At 30.7% G+C, this 11,030-nt stretch overlaps 1 non-coding gene across 1 annotated transcript; it reads left to right on the top strand.

The window, feature by feature from the left end:
• Positions 1-6,419: 6,419 nt before the first annotated feature.
• On the top strand, positions 6,420-6,501 carry TRNAS-GCU (transfer RNA serine (anticodon GCU)). Its single transcript has one exon. It is a non-coding gene; the product is annotated as a tRNA-Ser (tRNA).
• Positions 6,502-11,030: the final 4,529 nt, after the last annotated feature.

The raw sequence follows: 11,030 nt of genomic DNA, 5'->3' as shown, positions 1-11,030 counted from the left end.
TTTCTGTCAAATATATCAGAGACAAATATTGCATCGAAGGTACAATCTTGACGAATAGCAAGCAATGTCAACCCAAGCTTTAAAAGGGGATCATTCTCGAGAGAAAGATGATATTTTGCATCCATACAAATATCAAGCATATACATCTGGTCATGACACCCAATGAATGGTGTAGCAGACCAAATTAATGGAAGAAGAGTCAAATCCTGTACCCTTAAAATTGCGGGGGGAATAAATTGAAAAGGAATCAGATTATATTCCCCCGAGTTACAGTAGGAGAGTTTGAAGATGGTGCAAGCCTTATATCCCATGAAATACAATGGACTGGACCTTCAAATTATAGTGGGGTAAACCAGTTGAACAAAATGGATTGTTTCTATGAGTTTTCTATCGGAAAGTAGCAGCTGAACAAGAAAGACTCATGTCAGTGAAGCGATAGCTTTAACAGACAGCGAGTAATGGTAGCCCAAGCATTAAAATGGGATTATTTTCATGACATTCTGCACTCGTACAAATGTCATTCATAATGCATTTAGTTAGGGGCATTTGATTCATGTTGATCATAACATCCTAATCATTTAGCATAAGCATAAACCACAGGAAATCACTTCTACAGATGGATTCCCCAGTGGACAATGTAGCAAGATTGATTAAAATTACAGATTTCGGCAAGCCTTATCCCACTGAGCAGGAGTGGAACAAACTAAATATAACAGATCTCATCCCACTGGCAGGAGTGGAATAGATCAAATTTCGACAAATCTTATCTTCGCTGAGCAGGAGCAGAGCAGATCAAATTTTGACGAATCTTATCTCCATATATCGGCAATGGAGCAGATTTCAGCCATCAGCCTTATCTTCACTGAGCAGGAGTGGAGCAGGCTAAATACTAGATCTTATCTTCTGTGAGCAGGAGCGGAACAGATCAAATTTTAGTGAATCTTATCTCCATGTATTGACAATGGAGCAGATTTCAGCCACCAGCCTTATCTTCACTGAGCAGGAGTGGAGCAGGCTAAATACTAGATCTTATCTTCGCTGAGCAAGAGCGGAGCAAATCAAATTTTGGTGAATCTTATCTCCATGTATCGGCAATGGAGTAGATTTCAGCCACTAGCCTTATCTTCACTGAGCAGGAGTAGAGTAGATTTCAGCCACCAACCTTATCTTTACTGAGCAGGAGTGGAGCAAGCTAAATACTAGATCTTATCTTCGCTGAGCAAGAGCGGAGCAGATCAAATTTTGGTGAATCTTATCTCCATGTATCGGCAATGGAGCAGATTTCAGCCACCAGCCTTATTTTCACTGAGCAGGAGTGGAGCAGGCTAAATACTAGATCTTATCTTCGCTGAGCAGAAGCGGAGCAGATCAAATTTTGGTGAATCTTATCTCCATGTATCGGCAATGGAGCAGATTTCAGCCACCAGTCTTATCTTCACTGAGCAAGAGTGGAGCAGGCTAAATACTAGATCTTATCTTCGCTGAGCAGGACCGGAGCAGATCAAATTTTGGTGAATCTTATCTCCATGTATCGGCAATGGAGCAGATTTCAGCCACCAGCCTTATCTTCACTGAGCAGGAGTGGAGTAGGCTAAATACTAGATCTTATCTTCGCTGAGCAGGAGCAAAGCAGATCAAATTTTGATGAATCTTATCTCCATGTATCGGGAATGGAGCAGATTCCAATCATCAGCCTTATCTTCACTGAGCAAGAGTGGAGCAGGCTAAACATACCAGATCTTATCTTTACTGAGCAGGAGTAAAACAGATCAAATTACAGCAGATCACATCTCTGTGAAGTAGCAATGGAGCGTTTTGAAGCAATAAAGTGTGGTGGGTTACGGCAAAGAAGACAAGACTCAGCCAGCCCAGGCAAATTTGGCCCTTCTAAAATCTTTGCTCTATTCTCGTTACACGACAATGAGCAAAGAGGGGCAGCTGTAGGACCAAATTTCTACCTGGGCCCAATCAAACCAGCCCAAATTAAACACCCCACTAAACCGACCACTAACTCCATCACCCTACTAAACCATCCACTACCTCCATCACCCCCACACCCTACTAAACCATCCACTACCTCCATCACCCCCACTACCTCCATCACCCTACTTGTTATAAGTTGTAAAATTTGGCTATAAAAGCCAGGGAAAAACTATTGTATGGGGGGGATTTTGGAGAGGATTTTTAGACGATTTTTGGAGGAATTTTATAGAGAATACACATACGAAATCAAAGAGAATACAAATCAGATTTTTAAGGTAACTTTTTATATTATTCAATTTTGTTTACTTTGGGGTTTACATTTTTTCTTTACACAAACGAAAGAAGGGAAAAGAGAGGGAGTTTACCTCTGATTTTATTTCCTTTCTGATTTGGGCCCAAAGTTTTCATTTTTAATTCAATTTAACCCATTTTTTATTTTTGTTATTTTACTGTTAAATTAATTAATTTGAGCTTTATTCTCATTATTTCTATATTTGTTTTTTTTTATTTTCTATTAATTTAATTAATTTGAGTTATGTTTCATAGTATTATATTATTTATTTATTATATATTTATTATGTAAATATATATATTTAAGCGAAGTTAATTATTTTAAATATAAATTTCTATTATACATAGACTTATTATATTATTTTTTTTATACCATTGTTTATTATCGGTTACCATTTTTATATCAAATTATTATTATTTACTATTTCTCACTATTACTAATTTAACATTGTTATTCCAATTTTTTTTTACTATTATCCCCCATATTTAATGTTATCGTCAACATATTTTTTGTTATTATCATCATGTTTTTAATATTATTATTAATACTATTAGCACAATGTTTATTACATTATTGTATTTACTATTACTGTTGTTTTATTAATTATTTCTATTAATTACTATTATTATTATTATTTATTATTTATATATGGTTGGCATTATTCTCATATTATTATTTTCATGTTGTCTATTATCATCATTTTTAAAAAATCTATGCCCTTAATTCATTTATCCATTGATCTTCTCTCAAAATTTTTCAAAATAAAGGCAATGTTCGGTATTTAAAGAATTCGAAGAATCGTTCCCTAACGTACTGGGTTTCGCTTTCTTTGTTTGTCTTGAATATTCGAATATCCTCTTACCAGTTCACTCTCAAAAAATTTTCAAAATAAGGGCAATGTTCGGTATTTAAAGAATTCGAAGAATCGTACCCTAATGTACTGGGTTTCACTTTCTTTGTTTGTCTTGAATATTCGAATATCCTCTTAAGGCTAAAACGCACGTTTTAAAGGCAAGCTCACAATTGAGGGTCAAAAATGTTGTGTCCTAACGTACTGGATGTAATGTTTTACCTTGAGGTGAGATGGTCTTTAATACACATTTGACTTACCTAAATGTTTTAAAAGCCAATAAAAGGAGGATCGCGTTTTGAACTCAGTCCAAATCTTTAATTTCCGACGTTAAGACATTAAATAATCAATCAAGTACCAATTTTGGGCATTTCAAGGGTGCTAATCCTTCCTCGTACGTTACTGACTCCCGAACCGGTTTTCTATTTTCGCAGACTAAAATCGTTGTTTTGAAAAATTTATTTATTTATTAAAAACGACCGTGTTTTGAGGTGATCCAATCACACCCTATTAAAAACGATTGGTGGCGACTCCCAATTTTTCGTTTTCAAAAGTCGATTTCCCATTTTTAAAAAAATAGTTTCGACAATATTATTACTATTTTGTTATTTTTATTTGAATATTGTATAATTCTTGTCCTATTTTTAATTTTACTATTATTTTAAAGGTATTTATTTATTAAATTGCACCTTAAGTATAATTTTTTTTTATAATTTATTTTTAATTTGTTAAAAAATATTTATTTTTAAATAGGAAAGAAGCACTTATTTATTAGGAACGTAGGATTTTGTTGCAAAAGCGAGGAGGAAAACTGCGGGAGATGAATAAAACCTGAGGAAACCCAAGCATCGGAAATGAAAGATTACTTCGGTTAATAGGCGTCGATTTTTGGGGGAATGATCGATGGGGATTGCAAGAGATATGGAGAAAGTTGAGAGGGTACACCTGAGGAGAGGATATGGAGTCTCAAAAGGATGATGACTCGTAGTCCTAAAGAAAGTTGTTCTTTGTGGAAGAAATGAATTTGAGAAAGTAACTCCTGGTGCTTCTAATGTCAAATTACATTACCGAGAGAGGAAATGTCCTAGGTTGTAGTAATTAATGGGGAGTGTTGGTTTTTTTCTTTTGTTTGTTTGATTTTATTGGGTCGGACTTTTGGTTTCCTTTTTGCTGTAATAGTGCTTTACTTAATATATTCCAACCGATTTAAAAAAAATTACTGTTTTTTATGTATTATATATATTTAAATTTTTTATATAAAAATAATTTTAGTATGACTAGGTCAGGTCTAAGTTTTAATATTTTTATTCGGGTCGAGTTTAAGTAAAATTTTAGGCTCAATTTTCGGACTAAGCCAAACCTATGAATCGAGCTTAAAATTTTGTTATGGCCCGGTCCATTAACAACTTTACATTGAATTTGGCTATGCTAATTAAGTTATACTTTCGGCCTAACACTATTGATTTATATTTATGTAATGCTGCTAATTAATTCAATGGTGTTATGTGATAGCTTTTTAATATGTCACATGGTAAATATAAACTAAAAAAAATTAAAATATTACTTGAATTTGATGTTGATGCTGATGCTGATGTGTCATACTCATATGTCACAAAATTAAAACTATAATGTTTTTCAATATGCTAAAAAGTATTTGAAATGAACCCCGTGTGTTGGTGTAATGGTTAGGGTGTTCATTGCCCCAAATGTAGCCTGAATTCAAGTCGCGCTAGTCACGTTGCTGTTAGGATTTTACTCTCCTCTTATAATTAAAAAAAAAATTCAAAACAGCTCTCTTGGAATAATTTTAAATAATTATACAAACAATATTTTTATCACACATACCCATTCAATATTACATTTTAACTATTGTTTAGTTTGTATTAATTAAATTAAACACATTTTCATTCCATTTAAGTAATATGATATGGTTTTGCCGGGTTCAAGAAAAAATTATATATGATGGATGATTTTGTTAATTTTAAAAGTTTGATGAAAAGTTGTGTTTGTTTATTAGTTTGGTGAAAAATAGTTAATTCATCGACATTTAATTACATATCTGTTCACAAAGGTGTTATATATTTATTTGTTATAAAGATATCTCTCTTCAACACATATATAAAGGATTTTTATAACAGAGTTATAATCACTGTCTTTAAAGTTCAAATTAGATTTTTTCCTACTCTTGATATATTTTAGTATTTACTGCAATCCGTAGTTATGGAAAACCAAGAACAAGGCAGGCTAACATTTTCCAAACGTCTTACCCCAATTGAAGTGGAGAAACGCATAATATTGTTCTTTTACACCGTGGTTGCAGAGTTCTTTGAGTTTGAAGAAGGTCGTCAGTTTTTTATGGATGTCACAGATAATTTAGGGAAAGAATGGACATTTGTTGGCACATTTCATGCCAACAGTATTGTTGAAAACCATGTCTCCATAAGTTGGGCGCAATTTTCACTTGAAAAAGGATTAAAAGCGAACGACGAAGTTACTTTCACTGAAAAACCCCAAGGTAATGGACCTTGGAAAAAATTTAAAGTTGTAATTAAGCGAAAAATTAGATTGTTCGGGCAAGATATATGGGGAGAACTCATGGTGTAAATTGTGAAAAAAACCTTTTTATGCCATTGTTCTTCAATGTTGGGGGGAGCCATCAAAAAATAAAAATAGGTACTAATGTTATATGTTTAATGTACCAAATATTTCATAATATTAATAAAACTGTGGTTCTAAATATATATTTTTCTTTTTTATTTTATTAATCTCTTTTTATTATACAATGTATTATGAAAAAAAATGAAAATCATCCATATTCTTTAGGTAAATTGAAATCATCCATACATTTTGAAAATAAAAACATTTATGATGAAGTACTTTATAGTGTTAAACCAAATTTGATTTGATGTGTTTGAAGGATTTGGTTTTTTCAACTTTTAAAAGTAAACTTATATTTAAAGTTAATTTTATTAATTAAAATATAAAAATTAATTTGGTTGGTTTTTAAAAGAGTTGTGACTATAACACTTGTCATAGTTTAAACTACTTGGATTTGATGATGATATGTAAGTTGAATAGATATGTTGGAAGAATTTTTGGCACTGTTTTTATTATCTACGGTATATTAATCAAATTCATATCAAGACATTATGTGCCTGTTTAAAGGATATTATCATAGTACCCAATTCATGTTACTTGAATATTTATTACAATTTACAATTTCTTTTTGGTGAAAAATATTATCACCGAACAAACAACCATAATATAAATTATTTAATATACTTGACGAGCAATGACGCTTTGGCCGAGTGGTTAAGGCGTGTGCCTGCTAAGTACATGGGGTTTCCCCGCGAGAGTTCGAATCTCTCAGGCGTCGTCTGCTTTTCCTTTTATTTCCTCTCCCCTCGGATTTTCCATTTTCTTTTTGTAACTTTTTTATAGCACACAGTTTTTTGGCATTTATATTTATAAACAACATTAAATAATTATAGATACAACGTGAAATACGAGAATGACGAATAGAAAATTTATTTATATAAATACTAAATAAATGTATCTTTCAATATATCTTTTCATAGGGAAACTAATATTTTTGATTCATTATGTTTACAGTATAAAATAAAAAATTAAATTATATCTAGATATATTCATGAGCCTAAATAATCTACGTTAAAATTTAGTACATTGCATTCTTATCGTGCTTAAATTATAAATAATATGTTCAAATTTTAATTGACTAAACTATTTACAAATGTCTGCCAATTTTCTTTTTATTTGTTAGTTCTATAATCCAATTATGGTAGGCAAGCAGGTTCTCCTCCTCTTCTTCATCATCGGAAATGAATTTTATTTTTTAGAAAATTTTTGAGTTAATTTTAAGATTCCAATCAATATAAATCAACTGCATTATTTGGTAATATAAATCAACTGCGTTTTCTATTTGTAATAATTTTCTTAACGATTCTTGAGTATGTCAGCTTTTTGTGATCCAAGAATCTCTCAAAGACAAAATACAATCAATGACTTACATCAAATTCAAATTTAAAGAAAATAAATTTTAAAAATAATGGTTACAAAATAAATAAAGAATTATTCTTTTATTATCTTAATGTTAATTTAAGCCATTCTTATTTTGAAAGTTAAAAAAAATATAATTATTTCAGATTTAAAAATTTCCAAAAAAAAAAAAACTGTATTTCTCCTTTCTTTTCTTTTTTCTTTTTTTTTTGGTTAAAAGCTACGTTGCTAAAAAAATTTCCCACTCACGTGATTGACCGTGGAAATCATATATATATATATATTTGTCGCAATTTTAAGTAATTTATATATTACTTTAAAAAATAATTTCTATAATTATATATTATTTATAAATTAGATATAAAGTTAATTTTATGTTTAAATTAAATATTTAATTAAATAAACATAAATTATAAAAGTACTTGCATTTTTTTTGTGTCAATTTCACTGAATTGCAATTGATTCAGAGCGAAGTGGAGAAATATATATTCTTGAAGCCTTCTTTGACTTGAAAGAAGGTGGTCTATTTTGCATGGATGCTATAGATATAAGGTTGCCACAGTTTTGAACTGAGAAGGGACTTAAAAAGCCGACGACCAAATTACTTTCATAGAAAAACCTGAACAGGAAAATTAAAATTGAAATTAAGACTTTAGTGCAAACTGTTGAAGGAGAGACAGCGTATGAAATTTAATAAAACCATGGTTTGTGATGCACTCACATGGTGAAGGTGCCCTACACTCAGATTAACCATAAAGTCAACAAATTATTTTTGATTTGGTCATCGTGAGCGTAATGCATGACGTAAATTCCTAGGTATTAGCAATGGTGAGATTACACCAATATTGGAGTGCCAAGTTTAAATTTGAGTTGGAGTGAATCATAATTCATTTTTTATAAAAAAAAAATAATTGATATATTTAGAATCGCATTTTGTGGATGTTGATGATATTCTACTTGCATCTCAAGGGAATTTATTGTACAAAATCGATAAAGATCTGCTCTATTTTTTAATTCTGAGCTCTAGTATGTCATGCTGAAAATTTTAATAAAAGAAAGACATTAATTTTACAATTATAAATAATTTGTCTTATTTTATATTATCGATTTCAATCTGTTAGTTTAAATTTTATTTTTATATTAAAATATAAAAATAAAATTTAATTCGAATAAAATTGAACCGAGAATCATATAACTTAAACTTGATTTAATAAAATTTAAGCCGACACTTCTAATAAAATCAGATAAAAAACAAATATTCAAATCGATTTTCAGCTTTAAAAAAAAAAGTAAGTTACACGGATAGTAATTCAATTATAAAAAAAAAAATTACAATTTAAGCACTCACATCACATAGTTTGATCATTTTTGTTACTCTAGTTGAAATCACAAGCGGGTAGATGATGTCACAGTTAAAAAAATCAGTATAATAAAAAAATTATCTCTCAGCTTTTACATATTGTATAAATTTAGCCATAATTTTAAAGAATTAACTCTCAAATTTTACAAATATTCTCAATTTGATCCTTTCTAAAAAAATTCAAAAAATTAAATAAATGTTTTCAAAAAATATAATAATAAATTTAAATTTTATATCATATTAATATTAATATTAATATTAAATAAAGAAAACCTCCACCACCCCATCCCTCTCCCTCTCCTGGACTTAAACTTAAATCTTAATATTAATATTAAATTTTTAAGTTTATTATATTTTTTAAAATCTTTATTTATTTTTATATTTTTTAAAATTATGATCAAATTGAAAAAATTTATAAATTTTGAGAGTTAATTTTTTAAAATTATGACAAAATTGATATGATATGTAAAAGTTGAGGGTTAAATTTATTATTATACTGACTTTTTAACTATCACATTATCTTACCTTTTGTGATTTTAACAGAAGTGACCAAAATGACCTAACAATGTAACTTGAGTGCTTCAATTGTAAACTTTTTATTTTGAATGCCTAAAATAAAAATTTTTAATAGTTAAATGACTATCCAGGCAATTTACCCTAAAATCATTATTCTACTCCCTAGACTTCATTTATTCGAGTAGTAATAACTCAAGCTGCTTTTATCAGCCGACAATCTCTCGCTCTCTCTCTCAATTCAGAGTTCTCATATCAACTCCAAGTCAAGTCTCTCTCTAACATACCCTTGACACCACCGCCATGGCTGTAGATCACCCAACCACCCCCAAACCCTCCCTCCCCACTCATTTATCCACCCCATTCCAATGGCAGCAGGCTCGTCGGAGACTTTTCTTCCTCCGCCGGCGAAATCATAAGGTACCCACAGTTCGCCTTGGAGGGAAGAAACCACGACGAGGATCAATCTTGATAGTGAAGATCTTGAAGAAGATAAGATGGGTGAAGTTGCAGTATAGGTGCATGTTGAGGAAGCTAAGGAAACAATACAGGAACTTGATTAAGGATATGGTAGAAGCAGGAGCAAACATTGAGGCTTTACAGCAACGAATGTTTATGGAATCCACTTTCGCTCTCCCTGTTATGGGTGTTTCCTTCTCTACTTTCCCTTCTGCCTCTGCATCTGATCGTCCTAAAACCTTGTTGTTTTGAAATGTTTTATACCCTTTTACTCTTTCTTTTTCTCTCAATCTTCATAAGATAGTGAAATCGATCAAAATGTATACATACGTAACTTTGTTTTCTGCTGATATAATAGTATCCCTTCTAATTATTGTTTTCTTTTCCATTGCTTTTCTTTGATTCTTGTTTTCTAGCATTTTCTGAGTACACAAACATAGGTAGATTTCCCAGTTTTTCATTGATTGATGCGTTAGATATAGAGATTCTTGATTTAAACATTAATAATATGAGTTGATAACTGCTGCTAACGTATTGAAATTATATTCAAAACGAAATTGGTTGATCCTTTTCGTCGATTTAATGCAGAAAAAAATGGTTTCAAAACGACTCTTGGTGATGAAACGTTAAGTAAATTTCTAAGTTAATATTGATTCTTTACTCAACTTGGTCTTGTTTTTCAATACGTATAATGGGATTGACAACATGATTAATGCCATCTCGACAAGATAATCTTAATTAATAAGAAGGGATTAACTTCAATAAATGGCCAACTCTTGCCTACATTCTAAATTAGTCCTCAAATTTCAAAAGGTTTTAATTAAGTACATAATGTATCAATATTGTTATTAATCAATTTCTAAACACTTATGTACTTACGTCCAGATCTGACATATTAAAAAAGGCAAAACAGCTTCAATAAAATTTAAAAAGGTTATTTCTTTTTTTAGCATGTTAAATTTTCGTTGTGCATGCAATAATTATATATGTGTTTATGTTATACTTTACGTCGATAATGGTAGTAAAAATGATCGCAAAGTAATAAGAAAGAAAAATAAAAATACAAAGATTTTACGTGGAAATCTTTTATCAGGAAAAAGATAAAGGAGGAAAAATCTACTAATGTTGAAAACATAAATACAAGAGGTTTTCAGCTATGTGCTGTTTTAAAGGGTTAAACGGCCCTCAGACCTTCGCTCCCACAGATCCTCAATTTTGTTTCCCTATTTTATTTTTTTAACAAGTAAGTTGCACTTCGGACTTTTTAGGCCGGATCAAACAAGATCTGGGTCACACAACTCTAACAGTTTACAATTTGATAACTTGGACGCCTTTATATTAGGAATCAAATTACATTTTTCTCCTCTACTAAAAAAAGATAAATTAGTCCCTGTACATTAGATTAAACAATAAACCAATCCTTTCGTTAAAAATTTCACCAATTTCTACGGTTAAAAACTGACTATTTTATGTCAACATGAGACACATGTGGCACGCCACGTGTTGTCTGATTATTCTATCAACCACGCCAGTTTTCAACCGTACAAATTGATGAA

This window comes from Gossypium hirsutum, chromosome A10 (genome assembly GCF_007990345.1).
Source record: "Gossypium hirsutum isolate 1008001.06 chromosome A10, Gossypium_hirsutum_v2.1, whole genome shotgun sequence".
Classification (NCBI taxonomy): domain Eukaryota; kingdom Viridiplantae; phylum Streptophyta; class Magnoliopsida; order Malvales; family Malvaceae; genus Gossypium; species Gossypium hirsutum.
This window is presented reverse-complemented; position numbering and strand designations above follow the sequence as displayed.